We start from the raw sequence: 21,140 nt of genomic DNA, 5'->3' as shown, positions 1-21,140 counted from the left end.
CAGAAATACCTGAACAGAGCAATCCATAACCCATTCCTCAAGAAACCGTACAAGAAGCACAATGGGCCACAGAAACACCTCTCAATCATGCTCCAGAAGTCAAAGCCAGATTGATACAAACACAACCTCACATCCCACACAACATCATCATACCTCACTTAGAAACATAACCCCAATTAACATGTAATCTTTCCCCTACCCCCAACCCTTACCCTAATCTGGGTTAGTATCCTCCCCCTCCCACATCCTAAACATGACTATTGGCATCTACAAACAGTTCTTTGTGCTTCTTCCTTTCTAAACTCCTTTACTATTCTAACTACTCTCCCGCTAACTACTTTTATCTCATCTCGTTGGCAATTCTTTCCTTTATAAAATACAAATAATAATTATCCTTTTATTTTAGCTAATCTAAGATTGTTTTAAAAGGCCTTACTTCATAGCATTCATATATTTTAGCTTATTAAAGCTTGTTTTAATAAAAATCATGTTGGGAAATAAGTTAGCCGGTTGCGTTTTGATTATGACCCACGAACACCGACCCTAATGCACCCTTAATACCAAGCCTCGAGTTAACCCCGCCCTTCCTCCGTGCCCCCTGCCTGCCTTGCTTTCTCCTCACATCCCATGAGATGACATGGATAGAAAAGAGCAGAAGCTCTGAATTAGCCAATCAGACTCCAGTCCTACAGGTTATAGAAAAGACCAGAAGCTCTGAACTATCCGTTTAGACCCCGGCCCTACCTACCTACAGGTTATGGAAAATGTGCTCTTTAAGTATTTCTCCAGTAGGTTTCCTGAAGGAGAAAGCCTCCACTTCTATGTCAAAGATAATCAAATAAAAACACTATAGTAAATATTACAGTAATGTCTGCAAAAACACTACAGTAAATACTACAGTATATTATAGTGTGCAAAAATACTACATAACATAGTACAGTATACTATATTAAATACTACAGAATTCACTGTAGTGCTTTGCAGACTTTAGTTAGCCCGAAAAAACACTACAGTGAATGCTATAGTATTTACACCATATTATAAACTGGGTGGTTTGAGCCCTGAATGCTGATTGGCTGACAGCCGTGGTATATCAGACCGCATACCACTAGTATGACAAAACATTTATTTTTAGTGCTCTAATTACATTGGTGACCAGATTATAATAGCAATAAGGCACCTCTGGGGTTTGTGGTATGTGGCCGCGATGCGTCGTGCATAAGAACAGCCCTTAGCCATGGTATTTTGGCCATATACCACACCCCCTCATGCCTTATTGCTTAAATATACTATTGTATTTTTTTATGTGGACAATGGCGAAATGAACTGCTGGGAAAAGAAATCTCGCCATATTTCTCTCATCTCTTCAGTGTTATTCTCACACAAGAAGTGGATAAGTGGGGAGCCTTACTTGTAATTGTCATATTCCATAATTCCTCTGGTGTTGCAGTTGTGTGGTCCAGGGAGAGTTTCCCCAAGCAAATCCATTTATTAACAGTGAGAGGCATGACATGATGCCTGCTGTGATGACAGGCAGCAAGCTGAGACAAAAATGCTCCTATCTTATCAACAGCCATCTCCCATAAAAACGGCAATAAGGGAGACTTCAATCCAGACGATCTGTAATGTAAGAGAACGAGTTTACATCTTGTCTAAATATTTCTGCTCATATTTTGCATTTCATGTTTTGTTTGTGTGCTACAAATAACACCATGCTTGAGTGGATGTTGTGTCTACTTTCTCTCCACGAGAGTTGAAGAGGATGGATGAGTTTCTGGCATAATGTCCTCTGCCCTGGCTCTAAGTAATCATGATAAGCGCTGCCACTCAGACAGACAGAGCCGGTAGATGAGCTGCTGAATCCCCATGAAGTGTTGCGTCTAGCAAATAGACTGTCATATCACACAGGGAGAGGTGCAGTCAGTACACACTTTCACACGCTCCGGGGCGAAGCACTAGAACAAGAGGAGGAAGCACTAGAACAAGAGGAGGAAGCACTAGAACAAGAGGAGGCTTTGACTGGGATTCAAGTAATTGGAACGGTATCTGAAAAGTCAAGCCTCCCATCATTACACAAAGTACATATTAAAAAGGGATTATGTGTATAAAAAGATGGCTGGGTTGTTCTCTCTCACAGGTGCATAGGGATCAAGAAGACTAGAGACATAGATGAAAACACTTAAAACAATTATTATTATTATTTTTTTAAATCACCAAAGTTTTGGTGGCCTTCTTGCCAGAAACATTCACAGACCTTTTGATAAGCAGTCCCTTACACATAAAACTATTTAAGTTTATACTTGCCTACTTGAGACACATGAGAAAGAGAAATGCTAAAACATCTTCATCAAAAACCATTCAAAATCTGCCTCTTGATGCTGTGCTAGCAATGCTAATTGTTTTGTAGATTTTTTTAAAATTTTATTTATTTCTTTTATTTCACTTTTATTTAACCAGGTAGGCTAGTTGAGAACAAGTTCTCAACTAGTTCCCAATTGCAACCTGGCCAAGATAAAGCGTAGCAATTCGACACATACAACAACAGAGTTACACATGGAATAAACAAAACATACAGTCAATAATACAGTAGAACAAAAGAAAACAAAAAGTCTATATACAGTGAGTGCAAATGGAGGTAAGTTAAGGCAATAAATAGGCCGTGGTGGCGAAGTAATTACAATATAGCAATTAAACACTGGAATGGTAGATGTGCAGAAGATGAATGTGCAAGTAGGGATACTGGGGTGCAAAGGAGCAAGATAAATAAATACAGTATGGGGATGAGGTAGGTAGATAGATGGGCTGTTTACAGATGGGCTATGAACAGGTGCAGTGATCTGTGAGCTGCTCTGACAGCTGGTGCTTAAAGCTAGTGAGGGAGATATGAGGCTCCAGCTTCAGAGATTTTTGCAGTTCGTTCCAGTCATTGGCAGCAGAGAACTGGAAGGAAAGACGACCAAAGGAGGAATTGGATATCATAAGGTGGATATCATAAGGTGAATGCACCAATGTGTAAGTCGCTCTGGATAAGAGCATCTGCTAAATGACTTAAATGTAAATGAATTGGCTTTGGGGATGACCAGTGAGATATACCTGCTGGAGCGCATGCTACGAGTGGGTGCTGCTATGGTTACCAGTGAGCTGAGATAAGGCGGGGCTTTACCTAGCAGAGACTTGTAGATAACCTGTAGCCAGTGGGTTTGGCGACAAGTATGAAGCGAGGGCCAACCAACGAGAGCGTACAGGTCACAATGGTGGGTAGTGTATGGGGCTTTGGTGACAAAACGGATGGTACTGTGTTAGACTGCATCCAGTTTGTTGAGTAGAGTGTTGGAGGCTATTTTATAGATGACATCACCGAAGTCGAGGATCGGTAGGGTGGTCAGTTTTACGAGGGTGTGTTTGGCAGCATGAGTGAAGGATGCTTTGTTGCGATATAGGAAGCCGATTCTAGATTTAATTTTGGATTGGAGATGCTTAATGCGTCTGGAAGGAGAGTTTACAGTCTAACCAGACACCCAGGTATTTGTAGTTGTCCACGTATTCTAAGTCAGAGCCGTCCAGAGTAGTGATGCTGGACAGGCGAGCAGGTGCGGGCAGTGATCGATTGAAGAGCATGCATTTAGTTTTACCTGCGTTTAAGAGCAGTTGGGGGCCACAGAAGGAGAGTTGTATGGCATTGAAGCTCGTCTGGAGGTTAGTTAACACAGTGTCCAAAGAGGGGCCAGAAGTATACAGAATTGTGTCGTCTGCGTAGAGGTGGATCAGAGAATCACCTGCAGCAAGAGCAACATCATTGATGTATACAGAAGAGTCGGCCCGAGAATTGAACCCTGTGGCACACCCATAGAGACTGCCAGAGGTCCGGACAACAGGCCCTCCGATTTGACACACTGAACTCTATCAGAGAAGTAGTTGGTAAACCAGGCGAGGCAATCATTTGAGAAACCAAGGCTGTCGAGTCTGCCAATAAGAATGTGGTGATTGACAGAGTCGAAAGCCTTGGCCAGGTCGATGAATATGGCTGCACAGTAATGTCTCTTATCGATGGCGGTTATGTCGTCGTTTAGGACCTTGAGCGTGGCTGAGGTGCACCCATGACCAGCTCTGAAACCAGATTGCATAGCGGCGAAGGTACTGTGGGATTTGAAATGGTCGGTAATCTGTTAACTTGGCTTTTGAAGACCTTAGAAAGACAGGGTAGGAATGATATTGGTATGTAGCAGTTTGGGTCTAGAGTGTCACACGCTTTGAAGAGGGAGATGACCGCGGCAGCTTTCCAATCTTTGGGAATCTAAGACAATACGAAAGAGAGGCTGAACAGGCTAGTAATAGGGGTTGCAACAATTTCGGCAGATCATTTTAGAAAGAGAGGGTCCAGATTGTCTAGCCCGGCTGATTTGTATGGGTCCAGATTTTGCAGCTCTTTCAGAACATCAGCTATCTGGATTTGGGTGAAGGAGAAATGGTGGGGGCTTTGGCGGGTTGTTGTGGAGGGTGCCGGGCAGTTGACCGGGGTAGGGGTAGCCAGGTGGAAAGCATGGCCAGCCGTAGAGAAATGCTTATTGAAATTCTCAATTATAGTGGATTTATCAGTGGTAACAGTGTTTCCTAGCCTCAGAGCAGTGGGCAGCTGGGAGGAGGTGCTCTTATTCTCCATGGACTTTACAGTGTCCCAGAACTTTTTTGAGTTAGTACTACAGGATGCAAATTTCTGTTTGAAAAAGCTAGCCTTAGCTTTTCTAACTGCCTGTGTATATTTGTTCCTAACTTCCCTGAAAAGTTGCATATCACGGGGGCTATTCGATGCTAATGCGGAACGCCACAGGATGTTTTTGTGCTGGTCAAGGGCAGACAGGTCTGGAGTGAACCAAGGACTATATCTATTCCTAGTTCTACATTTTTTGAGTGGGGCATGCTTATTTAAGATGGTGAGGAAGGCACTTTTAAAGAATAGCCAGGGAGTGGAGCTAGGCACTGCAGGACCTGGATTAACCTCCACATCAGAGGAACAGAGGAGAAGTAGGATAAGGGTACGGCTAAAGGCTATACGAACTGGCCGTCTAGCACGTTTGGAACAGAGAGTAAAAGGAGCAGGTTTCTGGGAACGATAGCATCGATTCAAGGCATAGTGTACAGACAAAGGTAAGGTAGGATGAGAGTACATTGGAGGTAAACCTAGGCATTGAGTAATGATGAGAGATATAGTCTCTAGAGACGTTTAAATTAGGTGATGTCATCGCATATGTAGGAGGTGGAACAACATGGTTGGTTAAGGCATATTGAGCAGGTCTAGAGGCTCTACAGTAGTCACTAACCAGGACAGTAATGGACAAGGCATATTGATATTAGAGAGAGCCATGCGTAGCCAAGTGAACATATGGGTCCAGTGATTGGTTGGGCTGACTGGGGACACGGCGATTCAGACAGTTAGCAGGCCGATGCTAACAAGCTAACAGTTAGTAGGCCGGGGCTAAACAAGCTAGCAATTAGCAGACCGGGGCTAAACAAGCTAGCAGTTAGCAGACCGGGTTAGCAAGCAAGCAGTAGGCAGACCGGGGCAAGCAGTTAGCAGACCGGGGCTAGCAAGTTAGCCTTTGGGAGACGTCGCGATGGGGTTAAGTCTGTTTTTGCCTCTTCGTGCGGTGACGTCGATAGACCAGTCGTGAAATTAGTAGGGTTCCAAGTAGCTCTAGATAGCTAGCAGGCCGGTTAGCAGAATGGACCTTAAGCGGACGTCGCGCCTGAGGGGCCTGTTGGAATCCTCGGGCAGATTATGTCGGTTTTCCAGTCGTAGAGGATCGGCGGGGTTCCGTGCCCCGTACCGGCAGTAGAAGGGGTCCGGATATTGTAGCCCAGAAGTGGGCTTCGGTGGTAGCACAGGAGCCCTGGCCGAGCTAGCTTCAGGCTAATTGGTGCTTGCTCCGGGATGGAAACGCTAGCCAGGAGTAGTCACCTGGGATTGCGGTTAGCTAGTTGCGAAGATCCAGTTGAAAATGTTCAGAGTTTGCGGTAGGAATCCGGGGATATGGGAAAAAAATAAAATAAAAATAAAATAATCATAATAATAATAATAATAGGTCCGTTATACTCTGGTTTGAGTCACGTTGTTCGAACTGGCGAGAGCTTTCCGGGCTAAAGGTTAGCTGATGACCGCTAGCAATGGTTTGATAGCTGATAGGTAGTTAGCTGGCTAGCTTCAGTTGAGGGATTCCAGATCCGAAGTAAATAGAAATACTGTAGAAAGAAAAAACAGATCCACGACACATTGGGTGAGGCGGGTTGGAGGAGAGTATTTAGAAGTTGAGGTTTAGGAAAATATTTTTAAAAGATATGCGAAGAAAAGGATGTAAAAAGATATATACAAGGGACACGACAGGACAAAGACGTCTGACTGCTACGCCATCTTGGATCAACCTACTGTATACTGTGATAATGTGACCTTAATACAATCAGTTCATACCAGTTAGCACCATTGTGGGTGTCATTATTACCATAGAACTACAGTATAATAAGTCAATATACTGCATTCTGAACTGGTTGGAGAGAGTGGGAAACCAGTCGGCATAGATAGCTTAACCAGGGCAATTCTTTCTACTTCTAGTTGTCATGGTAATTTATTAGACACAAAGTGAAGAGCAGAGTGATTAATTAACATTGTTCTGTTTTTAATTAACCAGGTTACAAAATGATGAACAAGTATTTTGCTTAGCTACAATTTTGGCAGTGGCCATCATTTCCACTTTTTTTCCTGTGTTATTTAAGTATTTTCAAATACACAGTCCAAACAAGTACTTTTATTTCAGTATTTGATTGGTTATTAGTAAAAAAAAAAAAAAAATAGTATATCAAATTGTATTTGAGAGTATTTTCAAATACCGGAGTTAAATGCATGGGAGTGTATTTGAGTATTTTCAAATACTTTCCAAGTGTATTTCCAAATACAGTAAAATATTCAACTACTTGTCTCAAATAAAAAATATCTGAATACTTACTTTGAATGCATGACAAGGAATTAAGGAATTCATATTTTAAATAGTATTTGAACCCAGGTCTGAAATGAGAACAGTCTGTCTGTAGACTACTATGAGATCATGATTTAGTCTCAATAGCATGCAGAGTGTATGCACAATGCCATCTGGACTCTGCCTTGTATGTCACTGGCAAGCTGTTTTAACATTACAGATGTTGCCATGCTGCCGGCCATCTCTAAAGGTAGCATTTACAGAACACAGCCAGGAGGGCAAACAGTGTACATGGCAACAGATGGTGACCTATCCTGTGTATACTGAAGATTAGCTCCACAGTAAACATAACACTCTGTTGATAGCATAGCAGTCATCCACGCTAACCTGTGCTGCTCGCTCTCACCAAACAAGGCAGACATATCGGAATATAATTAGAACTTAATTTTGTTTTCACTAAAGTAGAATGAAACATGTTTCATTGGTAAATGTGGCGTTAAGAAAGTGAGAAATATTGCACTGCACTGTAAATCTGTATACAGATACTCAGTTTTTCTCCTCCAAAACAAGCCAGCTTCGTCTCTAAAGCTTTACAATGTTAGACAAACGCCCCTGGACAAGAGGAACACCTACAGTATGTGAGAACGCTGTTCACTGACTACAGTTCAGCATTAAACACTATTGTTCTCGCCAAGCTCGACAAAGCTCAGAACCTCGGTCTGGACACCACCCTGCAACTGGATCCTGGACTTCCTGACTGGCAGACCACAGGCTGTGAGAATTGGCAACAACACAGACTCTTAACACAAGGGTCCCCCAGGGGTGTGTCCTCAGCCCTTGGCTCTGCACGACACCAACTCCATCATCAAGTTTGCTGACGACACCACGGTTGTAGCCCTGATGGTCTCACTTTGTCATACCTCCAAAATCACGTTGTTGTCCTTTGGAGGTCTGGAGAATTTTGTATTGCAAAAACGGTTTGAATGGTCCGCTGGCTCAAAGCGACAAGATTTTGATTGGATGTTACATTTCAAGAACCCTCCCACCACACACCCGTTGATGTTTATCACTGTTTTCCGACTGGGTAGGGCACATTTTGTAGAAAGTTGTTTCCGTATGCTAGCTAGTTTGCTAGCTAATTTTTATTCTGTTTTGCCAGAAGTGTGCTCTATACACAAAACTCCCCTACTTGAACACTCTACTAAAGAAAAGAGACATGGCGGGTCTACCTACAGGCTATGGTTAAAGTTTAGTGTATCAAGTGTGGGCGACAGTCTGCGGTTTATTTAAATTTAAAGTGGAGAAATCGATGGTAATAGTAGTTTCTCCTCTGATGTCAATAATTGAGGATCAGGTTTGTGTTCTGAACGCTCAAGGAATCGCCACCAAAAAGTGAGATGGGGGACGAGAAGCAAGGCGTTTCACGTAAATACATTCATGATTTCTTACTCAAAGAGGGCAGCGGTTTATGTGCAAAGTATATGACTATTGTAAGTGAGAGTAGTTTCTAAATGTACCAAGGTTAAGTGTCTCTGTCCCCCCCACCACCTCTCCATTCCGCTAGGGACCTGCTTTTAACATATTATATGTGTATGTTTATACTGTGTTACCATTTAATTAGCTCTCGTGGTGCCCCAGATCCTAATGAGTTAATTGTTACATGATTAATCTAATCAGGTAACAAACACATTTAGGTGATTAGATAAATATAGGCTTCTGATTAATATTAGTCATGTCACGACATTGATGACCTCAGATCTATTTAAAATTGAGTGCTTTCCAGATTCTGGCTTCAGCTCACAGTCTTTATCTGACTTCAATGGTCCTGCTGACTCCAATCGTCCTGCTGGCCCCTTGATGTTGGATGAGATCTTTTGTGAGGCGCACATGGTGTTTGCAGTTCAAGTCAAACGCTATGTTGTTTCCTGATCCACCATCTGTATTCACTGTTCCACCGGAGTCTATGAGACAAAATGGGGCTTTATAGTGCTAGATCAAACTGCAGTTTCAGACCCTCTAGGCTATATTTTGTTCTCCCGGCTTGTCTAAAATGCAGCATTTTGAATTTCCACAGCCTGCAGGTTCTCTCTCCATAACCCTCGTGTATAGAATCTAGAAAGTTCCTTTCTGGGAGTGATCCTTTCAGCAGGCCACTACGATAACTGAAAAGTGCCTCAACTGTGTTTTCAGTGTTTATTTTTTAGATCTGGCTTCAATTTTAGCTTGATTATCGACAACTGATATCTTGTGTGGTTTTCGCTCATGGTGACTCAGTTGTTTCTGACTTCAGAAGGCTGGATGGCTATAGCCAGGATAGTGACAGGTCAGCGGCTGTGGTTGTTTGTCCTGTGTTTGGCTTTTCTCCACTAGGTTGGGGGTGATCGTCGCTGTCATTGTTTATGACATGGGTGTTTACTATGGCAAACATCTGAGCATCAAACCACTTCTGTTTTTCTGCGGCAGATGTGACATCTTCTGATGGACTATGTCTGTATTGTGTCCTGCACTGAAGCCATGTCAAAGTAATGGACTGTAGCTGTGATGATGGCGGCATCTTTTACATCTTTAAACCATTCAGACGGTCTGTAATTATCTCCAACTGCACTTTGAGTCACATTTATTCTGTTCACCATGTTCCTTAATTGGTAGAGAGTTCCCATTTCTCCATTGGATGAGGTCTTGTAGAATTCCCTGTATACAGGGTTAGTAAAGTGAATTGCGCAGTTGTCCGCAACAGCAGGCAATAAGCCTTCCACTTTGTCCATGGGTTCAATAGCATTTTTCAAATGTCCAATTACTGTATTTGCATTTGTTTTGTCAAATGATCACCTGTTAATGTCAACTTCACAAGCAGGGTCTGAGCGATCTTGCCATCTACCTCTATGGAAGAATATGGGACATAACGTTCATTAAGTAGTTTAATCGTCCTCATCATGTCTTTTGACTGTCTTTCATCTTCATCCAGTAGTCCTAAAGTAATTACATCTGATTTGTTAGGTAAGTGCCATTTATCATTATACTGGTAGTGCTGAAATTGTAGTACCTGTCTCACAATGACATGTCTTTGAATTAGTTCCTGAGGTATTTTGTCTTCAATGTTTGGCTCAAATTTGGATATAGGAACTTCAAGGACTGAGCTGGAGACCTGTTTGTGGGAGGTGATCTGCACCAACACGTTCCTGACAACCACTGGAACATTATGATCCAGTGGTAGTCCTTTTTTTTGTTCTAGTGAAATGATGTGAGGTGTTATGCTCTGTTTGAAGATGTCAATTGTAAGTCGATATGGATTTCTCCGTGCATAAGCCTATGAAAGGAGCTCAGAATAAAGTTAATTAAATTCAGATGTTGCTCATTTCAAAGAAAGCCCAATATCAGCCCAATCTAGCTGCATATTACACCCAAAATAGTTCATGATTTTGGATGTTATTTCATTCATACTATTTGATCATTTTTCGGTTGAGAGGGTCTCTCCTCAGATCCAGGGGATGGACTGTCAGGAAGTGGTAAAGAGGTTGAAAACATTTATCAGTGATTAAATGAATGCAGCAAACATGCATACTGTAGCCATGTAATGCGTTTTTATGAAGGACAGCTACTGTGAGTCACCATGTATAACACAGCACTGTGTGCATACCATTCCAGCACCGCTGAGATGAGGTCTCCCCGCGGATCCAGGGGATGGGCTATCAGGAAGAACTTCAATCCCTGGTAGCTGGACCTGTTCACTCTCAAGCATTTGACTATAGATAGTGACAGAGGTCATAACAGGTTTTTATATTAAATTAACACAGAAATGCTGACGTCGTGGTTTAGCGGTAATGCGCCAGACAACCAATGCAGGTGCGAATTAGAGCAGAAGGTGTTAAACTATTTGCCTTTCTTGTGTTTTGTTTTAATCAAAGCATATATCCTGCCTAGTAGCACGCTCTTGAGTTTTGGCACATTAACAAACAAACAAAGACTATTTAGCCTTAGTTAACCATCTTAAAATCTCATTAGAAATTAGGTGTTTTGATGTATCAGTAACGTTATAGGCCTACCATCCGATGATATTATACTCGGTTCTGTTATGTAAAATGCTTGATGAGATTACATTTTTTAATGATTGGAGCAACCTTTGTGGTGGTGAAAGGACAGTGCCAGGATAACGCAATGATGTTAACCAACTTGTGGTACTGAAGGATAGCTGAAGGAAAGCTTTGCCATTCGGCCAGTTAAGGAACGAAACAATTTACAGTAGGTTTATAGCCTAATTGTCATGGTTCCTCCTGGCACCAGAGGGCAGCAGAGACCGCCCTAGAGACTTATTGGACTCAGGTGTGTCTTATTATTTCATGATTGTTTCCCCTTTAAGAGAGGTGTTTTTTCTGTTTCCTTTTGTTTGTTCTTGAATTTAGTTTCCTGTATGTTTTATCGTGTGAGATTCGAGTGCTAGTGTTTGTTGTTTTTTGCTCTGCTTGCCTCAATAAATGAATGCTAGAACATTGGTCACCAGGATTAGCTATTTGTATCGAGTCAGACATGTTCATTATATTCCTCTGTTGCATTTATTCACATAATATTGGAGTCAGATTGATAAATGTAGTTTATTATTATAGTCAACATAATTCCTACCTAATGGTTGGATAATTTCCATCCAACTGCACTTGCATCTCAACCAATTGCCAATAGGCTAAATATCCCAAGCAGCAGTGGTGTAAAGTACTTAAGTAAAAATACTTTAATGTTCTACTAGTTTTTTGGGGTATCTGTACTTTACTATTTATACTTTTACTTCACTACATTCCTAAAGAAAATAATGTACTTTTTACTCCATATATTTTCCCTGACACCCAAAAGTACTTGTTAAAATTTGAATGCTTAACAGGACAGGAAAATGGTCAAATTCATGCACTTATCAAGAGAATCTCTCTGGTCATGCTTACTGCCTCTGATCTGGCAGACTTCGTTTGTAAATTATTTCTGAGTATTGGAGTTTGCCCCTGGCTATCCGTAAATAAAAAATACAAGTCAATGGTGCCATCTGGTTTGCTAAATATAAGGAATTTTAAATTATTTATACTTTTACTTTTGATACTTAAGTATATTTAAAAGCAAATACTTTGACTGTCACTCGACTAGTATTTTACTGGTAATTTTCTATTAATATCTTTACTTTTACTCAAGTATGACAATTTAGTATTTTTTCTACCACTGCCAAGCAGGGCTACAGCAACTTCCAGAGAGGGTCAGGCTCCTTGGGCTTTGGGTGGCCATTTTGGTATGGGTGTCCTCTGCAGAATGGTGTCACCATAACCAAGTGGTTACATATCATTCTGGGTTACACTTACAGGGTGACCACTTTTAAAATACCCAAATGCGGGACATAGGGATGATGTTGAGGGACAGTGTAGCCTACATACATTTTTTTGGGGGGCCGCACCCCCCCAGTCATTGTCCTAAAGGCGGGAAGGCAGGCGAAAAGGTCCAAAATAAGCCCATAGAAACATATTGGGCTTATTTTGGACAGATTTTGGCAAGTGAAACCTCTCGCTTTGCCTCTTCCTCTATGCTGCAAAAGAGACAGGTTGGAATGCCTGACTGAAATACGGAACAAATCTACCTTTTAGTAAATTAGTGATGCTAGAGTCATTCTCGTCACCGCCAGAGAGAAGACAGGGAAGAAACCACACCCCATTTACTTACCTCTAAGCTGCTATACATATTTATTTTCAGTGGTTTGTCATTCTATTGCTTTTCATGGAATATTGTGGTAATTAAATATAATTTATTTAGAAGGTATCAGAATTAATTTTCCAGAAAAAGTTACCAGCTCCATGTATTCTCAAATTGAAAAAAAGTGAGGGAGCGCCACGCTCCGGCAACACTAGTGACCCTGTCCCTGTCACTCATTTCCGACTCTCTTAGTAACTGTCAAAAATCCTAATAAAAATAGTTTTAAAAATGTATAAAAAAAAAAAAACACAGCAAACATACACAGCCACATATCATACTGTAGCTTGTTATTATGGTGGTTGTATCAACACATTTCAATAGCTTTAAACATACCATTCAATCATTGTTGTGTTGCGTTGTGTTGTCAGGACAAGTTACCCACCCTGCAGTCTGGACCTGGACACTCCATTTGACTCGCCAGTCTGTTTACATTTTATCATTGTATTCTTCCTGGACACGCCGAGCCTGGATAGTCGGTCAAAGCATCTCTTTTTGGCATTACGAAACATTGGTGCACACATACATTTCAAATGTGCCCTGAAAAGGATGGCACCTGCCATGGCCATTGCAATTCTGTGCGCAGTATAAAGGCCTCTACCTTGTTCCTGTAGCAACAGTCATGGAGAATGTGCTCAGACATTGTACAAATTTCAGAAATCTTGGGTCTGACTTTTTCCACTAATCCAAAACTTTATCTGTTTCACCTGTGCCTGTGATTGTCTCCACCCCCTCCAGGTGTTGCTTATTTTCCCCAGTGTATTTATCCCTGTGTTTCCTGGCTCTCTGTGCCAGTTCGTCTTGTATGTTTCCAAGTCAACAAGTGGTTTTCCCGGACTCCTACTATTCGCCTTATTCCTAGTCCTCCTGGTTTTGACCCTTGCCTGTTTCTGAACTTTGTACCTGCCTGCCTGAACATTCGGACTGCCTTGACCACGAGCCTGTCTGCCACTCTGTACCTCCTGGACTCTGATCTGGTTTTGACTTTTTTGCTTGTCCATGATCATTCTCTTACTCCTTTTGGATTAATTAACATTGTAAGACTGCAACCATCTGCCTCCTGTGTCTGCATCTGGGTTTCGCCTTGTGTCATGACATCATAAACTTGTTCAGTACTGAGGGACTTGTGCCGCAGTATTCAGGTCCCCTTTTTACACTCTACACTCCTCAGTCACAATATTCAGTGCTTTCTTGATAACAACTTGTGACAAACCTGGAACTTGCATCAAATACTTTGGTATGGCCCTGGGCTGACTACCTTGAAGACATATACCAATTATTTCCAAAGGACCTCTAAGTGTCCAGGACTTTGTACAAGAAGTAGTTGTAACAGTGATCTTAAATGAAAGAAAAATAAGGTTTTAGTATCTGAGACTGCCGTCGGCATTAGGCAACAGATTTGCAAATATAAACTTTGTATGTGCCACATAAAATGGGCTTTATCAGTTCCTTCATTGTCAAGGAAAAACAACAAACTATGTATAAGTTATTTAGGCTACAATTGTCACTATGATCGACTGAAGTCTATGAAGAGTGTAATGATTTCTACTGGGATAATAAACATACAAATAATCAAGAAAAAGTTTACCTGTAGCTGCATGGCCTATGGTATTGACAAAAGTTAGCTGTAGATAGTTATGTTCGAAGGTAGAACACTTTAACTACTGCATGTGGTGATTACTTTTGGTGTTGTCACTTACAGCCGATGACGCACCAAAAAACAATACTTGTAGCGGTTGAATTCCTATATCTGGGGCTGGGTCCCTGAATAGGCCTCGTCTCGCCAGACTCTCTGGGGTTTCCTGGTACTTCTTGGGGTTGAGACAGCCCGTTCTTTCCACATCGTTGGCACTTCTTTTATATTTGAGTAGAAGATTGCGACAGGAGACATACACTGCCTTTGAAAACCCATCACTCACCGTGACAGGTCCCATTATCTCTTCTAAAGCCAGTTTGTAGTCTGGTCACAATAAAGACAATTTACTTTGCAAAAGGTTGTTTGTTCCTGTTACAGTCATACGGTTCACCACAAACACGGCATACACCAACATATCTGATGGGGTTTTAATCTGCTATTTCATGGCTATCCTCACTCACTTATGACACTAATCTAGTGGGAACCTTTGATGCTCTGTCCAAGCAAGGCATTTGATTGGTTTGACATGTTGGCGTCACTGATTTAAACCTGGTTCCCACCCCTTTTTAGCTGATTTTGTGACATGGACTTCCCCAGGCTTCTCCTTTAGTCTGGTTCTCGATGAGGCTATAGGCCTGATAACCAATGACGCTGAGTCAGCCTATAGGGAGGAGATAACTGAACTGGCATTGTTCAACCTCTCCCTTGACGTTGCAAAACAAAGGAGTTGATTGTTGACTTTAGGGAGCAGAAGAGGGAACGTTTCCCGATCCACATCAACGGGACTGAAGTAGAGAACATCAGCAGTTTTAAAGTTCCTCGACATCCACATCACAGAGGACGTGACATGGACCAACAACACCACCACTCTTGTGAAGAGGGGGCAACAGCTTCTCTACTTCCTAAGGCGGCTGAAGAAATTCAGCATTCCACCCCGGGTCCTCTACAAATAGTACAACTGCGCCATCGAGAGCGTCCAGACCGGTTACATCACGGCATGGTACAGGAATTTCTCCGTCCACAACTGTAAGGCCTTCCAGTGGGTGGTGAAGACCACTCAGTACATCACTGGCACCGTACTCCCATCCATCCAGGACATCTAATGGTGCCTGAGGAAGGCACGCAGCATCATCAAGGACCCCACACACCCCAGCCATGAGCTGTTCTGCTCCTTACCATCTGACTGACGGTATCGGAGCATGAGGTCTGACACCAAAAGTCTCAGAGACAGTTTCTTTCTACAAGCCATCCAGACTACTGAACATTTGAACTGGACTGACCACCTGAACGGACTCTCCGCACCTTAGCACACATGCGCGCGTGCACACACACACACACACACACACCTCTCTATAACGGAGCTGATGATTCTCTACTGATGAAGCACTAAACCACCACACATTGACACCCCACACAGACATTGAGCCATGTGTGGAGGCTATCTTGAATGAGATCCAGACATAGTGGCAATCACTTTCAAATACTGTACACGGGACACCACAGCTGGTAATCTATGGGATCATACTGCCAATTTATAGAACTCTTTTCCAACTTGCCACGCTATCTCAATTAGGACAGCTGGCTGACGGCAGCCAGGTTGCCATGGAAACAGTTTGTACCGATGGGGGGATAAAGGAACAGTTTTATTGAAAAGAGAACTTGACACATGAAATCTCACCTGTTTGTAGGATCTGCAAGTCTCTTCCACTTCTGTTCTATGGAATCATGTAGTAACCAAAAAAGTGTTAAACAAATCAAAATATATTTTATATTTGAGATTCTTCAAAGTAGCCACCCTTTGCCTTGATGACAGCTCTGCACACTCTTGGCATTCTCTCAACCAGCTTCACCTGGAATGCTTTTCCAACAGTAGTCTTGAAAGAGTTCCCACATATGCTAAGCACTTGTTGGCTGCTTTTCCTTCAATTTGCGGTCCAACTCATCCCAAATCATCTCAATTGGGTTGAGGTCAGGTTATTGTGGAGATCAGGTCATTTGATGCAGCACTACATCACTCTGCTTCTTGGTAAAATAGCCCTTACACAGCCTGGAGGTGTGTTGGGTCATTGTCCTGTTGAAAAACAAACGATAGTCCCACTAAGCGCAAACCAGATGGGATGGCGTATCGCTGCAGAATGCTGTGGTAGCCATGCTAGTTAAGTGTGCCTTGAATTCTAAATAAATCACAGACAGTGTCATCAGCAAAGCACCCCGACACATCACACCTCCTCCTCCATGCTTTACGGTGGGAACTACACATGCGGAGATCATCCGTTAATTTACTCTGCGTCTCACAAAGACACGGCCGTTGGAGACAAAAATCTCAAATTTCGACTCATCACACCAAAGGACTGATTTCCACCAGTTTAATGTCCATTGCTTGTGTGTTTTGGCCCAAGCAAGTCTCTTCTTCTTATTAGTGTCCTTTAGTAGTGGTTTCTTTGTAGAAATTTGACCATGAAGGCCTGATTCACTCAGTCTCCTCTGAACAGTTGATGTTGAGATGTGTCTGTTACTTGAACTCTGTGAAGCATTTATTAGGGCTGCAATTTCTGAGGCTGGTAACTCTAATGAACTTATGCTCTGCAGCAGCGGTAACTCTGGGTCTTCCTTTCCTATGGTGGTCCTCATGATAGCCAGTTTCACCATAGCGCTTGATGGTTTTTGCGACTGAAGAAACTTTGAAAGTTCTTGCCATTTTACGTATTGACTGACCTTCATGTCTTAAAGTAATGATGGACTGTTGTTTCTCTTTGCTTATTTGAGCTGTTCTTGCCATAATATGGACTTGGTTTTTTACCAAATAGGACTATCTTTTGTATACCACCCCTACCTTGTCACAACACAACTGATTGGCTCAAACACATTAAGAAGGAAAGAAATTCCACAAATTAACTTTTAACAAGGCTAATTGAAATGCATTCCAGGTGACTACCTCATGAAGCTGGTTGAGAGAATGCGAAGAATGTGCAATGCTGTCAGAAAGGGTGGCTACTTTGAAGAATCTCAAATATAAAATATATTATGATTTATTTAACACTTTTTTGGTTACTATATGATTTCATGTGTTATTTCCTAGTTTTGATGTCTTCACTATTATTCTACAATGTAGAAAATAGTAAAAATAAAGATAAACCCTTGAATGATTAGGTGTGTCTAAACTTTTGACTGGTACTGTACATGAATAAAGTGTTTGTATATTTTTACAGTTGCACAACTGTAAACTTTATATGACCCCAACAAACAGATGTATTTCAATGTCATATAGATGTTTTCAGTGGTCTAGGTTGTATGTTTAGCTATTATTTAATTGTTTCAATGTTTGTTTGCCAGTAAAGTCTGAAGACCGTGCCTGAAAAATGTCCACAAGGCATGGAGCCCAGTTATTAGAAATAAAAATATACAAAAATGTTTTTACGACCAGGAAAGTGGGGCCGGCACAGCTGGTTCATATTTCCTCCTGCCTTTGAACTCCTACTAAACTTTCTCTATTTTTCTCATTTTTTCTTTTTTCTTCTCTCTCTTTCTTGCTCTCTCTACCCCTATAATATGAGCCTAATGATGAATTAAAGTTTAATCCAAGGTGAGAAGGAGAATATGTGAGGTATCTAAATCACAGTTGACATGTCCACAAAAAGGCTCTCTCTCATTATACCTGTTCTGAAAAAGAGACAAATTTGAAATGGAATTTGGAAGGAGCGTCCCTAAATCTGGGAAGGCGAGCTGAGAGGCAGGCTGCTCTAGTCTGCTGTAATACCTCTTGATTAGGTTCTAATCTCTGAGAGAGCAGAGGGCTTATTCTCAGGCATGAAAGTATCACAGAGAGAGAGAGAGAGAGAGAGAGAGCATTTCTCATTAGAAATCACATTGAAAGGCGCACTCCCAAAACAGTTCATCATCCAAAGATTATTAGGGTAGAAAAGGGCATATAAGGGCATGCACACCTTCCAAGGGTAATCCAGATCTTTAAACTTAAAGAACAATCAGACCAAGGTTGAATTAAACAATATACCATGAGGGAATTCAGAATATATACATAATGAGGGATTAACATCCTTTTCATAGACTTAACATATATCAAATGAGACAAAACAGTAGTAGAGAAGGCTATTTCTAAGAGGGATCATCAGAGAGTCAGAGCAGGAGATGCAATCATTTAAGCCTGTTTAAAAACTGGCAGTTTGAATGAACTCAAATAAAAAAAATGATGCATATCTAAGTTCAAAATAGTTATTTTTTCTTATTTCTGAATAGCCAAAAAGCACATGGAATCAAATATTTCAACCAACATTTCAAGCCACATACAAATCTGATTCCTGGCCATGAGACTTGTCTGAATGGCCAAATCTGATTTATTTCCCCTCAAGTGGTTTTTGACTGTTATTTGACATATCTTGTTGCTTGCTAGCTACTCTGTTTAAAGTTTTGACAAGAACATGTAGTAGCTAACTAACTTGTTAATTGTTTACAAACAAATTAGTGAATGTGCTACAAAGTTAAACAGCTACCTAGCTATCTAGTTGACTGCTGTGGCTAACCAAAAATGACTTGTTTTGAAAGTTGGATCATCATATTCTTTAAGGCTTTAGAAGTGTAACAATGTGCGCTGAGAGTCAGGAAGCAAGTTCAGGGAGTGAGTGTTTTAATAAAATAAACACAACATAAAATAAACACAACATAATACAAAATAAGAACCATGAGCAACACACAGACATGACACAGGAACAGAAACAATGACACCTGTGGAAGGGACCAATGGGAGTGACATATATAGGGCAGGTAATCAAGGAGGTGATGGCGTCCAGGTGAGTCTGATGATGCGCAGGTGCACGTAACGATGGTGACAGGTGTGCGCCATAACGAGCAGCCTGGTGACCTAGAGGCCGGAAAGGGAGCACACATGACAAAAAGTGTTCTTACACTATGATTTTCAACATTCAATGCAACTGGTATATGTCCATGGCAGGCATTGTTGTCTCCTTAGCTTGCTACATAACTTCTGAGTGATAGGAAACACTAGCACCACCACCAATCAGCCTAACCATCAGCCTAACCATGCAACCGTTGTTAGTATGACAATTAGCTTGGCCATGTCAGCAAATGACTGTGCTCTGAACACACACAATGTAACGCTCGTTGTTGAAGGGGGACCAAAACGCAGTGGGTAAAGTGCTCATCCTCTTATTTATTAAAGAAAACACTTAATCAATACAAAACAAACGCCGAAAACAGTCCAGTAAGGTGCATAGACTATACTAGAAACAACCACCCACAAAACCCAGTGAAAACAAACACAACTAAATATGGCCTCCAATTAGAGACAACAACAACCAGCTGCCTCTAATTGGAGGTCATTGACAAAACTCACATAGAACTAGAAAAGCTAGATAAACATAGAAATAAGAAAACTGGAACCTAAACCCACAATACCCAACCACACAAAACAAACACCCCCTGCCACGCCCTGACCAACTACAATGACAAATAACCCCTTTTACTGGCCAGGACGTGACACACAAATCCGATTTGGTTACTTGTAACTTGTTGTTTGGACAGTCAATATTCCAAAACGGATTTGGAAAAAAAACTGATTTGAGCATTAAGGCCTGCAGTGTGAACAAGGCTTCATTTAGAATCAGAACTCTTGGGTTCCAGATCATGTCACATATTATACAACAGGTGGGTCTAATCCTGAATGCAGATTGGTTAAAAGCGCATTCCAGACGGTGTCTATTCCACAAGTTACCACCAGCTAAAGCTATGACGTTAAAATGCCTATTTACTCTGTTCCATCTGACTGCGCAATCCACTGTCTCATCAGCCCAGGCAGGGAAGTTATAAACTTGATCTCCCCTATAAAAAGCATCTAGACATTATCACACATTTCTTTTAGACTAACATTTAGTTTTCAACAGCGGAGATTTGTATAAACCTTGCTGTCTGTCTCTTTGACATTTTCAACATTGTTTCAATATTCAAATTCGATCTCCAACTGTCCCATAGTAATGAACGTGTTGGGGTTGGGAGTCGGGACGAGAGAGAGAGAGGCAGGCAGCAATTCTCAGCCAGTTGAAATGATGAATCAGCTGGCATCATTTTTATGGATATACAAAGAAATGTCTATTGAAAAAAGCTCAAACGAAACGAAGTGCAGTTAGTTTGCAGTCTTTCCAGCTTCAGTTTGAAGTTATTGTGTTGGCTGTGTTGTTGGCTAGCTCCACTGAACAACATGTCCTAACGAGAAAGCACATTTTCTATGCCAGGCGAAATGTGCCTCATTAGCTCATTGTTATGGATGTATCCAAATAAATGTCACTAGAAAACAGCTTAAACAAATGCAGCTATTGTTGTTATTCTGTCTGCACTGTTTGACGTAACTGTAAGTTAGCCGTAGTTGGCTAGATAGCAACAAAGGATAAGAATGTTGCCAGCCAGTATGGCAATGGAACATTTACAACGAACGACTGGGTCACGTCCATAGATACAGAACAAAAAGACTTAACAACTGGGTCGCATCTCTGGCAACCGAACCAATAGAACGAACAACCAGCCAGCTTGGGTAGCAACCCTAGATTTGTGTCGGGACTATATCTTGTTGAAGGATGAAATAGTATGAATAAATTCATCAGAATAATGTTTTTCATTGAAATATGTCAGTCATTATTTGAATATGTTGGTAACCCGTTGTATAAAAGTGATATTGCCCTCGGAAGCCGGTGTTTGGAGGATATATTGGCATGGTTTGCCGGCACTCGACTTCGCCTCGGGCCTAACAACACCCGTACCAATATACTGTATCCTCCAAACATCTGCTTCTCTGGCAT

General features: G+C 41.6%; 1 non-coding gene across 1 annotated transcript; it reads left to right on the top strand.

The window, feature by feature from the left end:
- Positions 1–762: 762 nt before the first annotated feature.
- Positions 763–815, top strand: LOC123724974 (U7 small nuclear RNA). Its single transcript, XR_006757451.1, has one exon. It is a non-coding gene; the product is annotated as a U7 small nuclear RNA (small nuclear RNA).
- Positions 816–21,140: the final 20,325 nt, after the last annotated feature.

This window comes from Salmo salar, chromosome 10 (assembly GCF_965601325.2).
Source record: "Salmo salar chromosome 10, fSalSal1, whole genome shotgun sequence".
Classification (NCBI taxonomy): Eukaryota; Metazoa; Chordata; class Actinopteri; order Salmoniformes; family Salmonidae; genus Salmo; species Salmo salar.
This window is presented reverse-complemented; position numbering and strand designations above follow the sequence as displayed.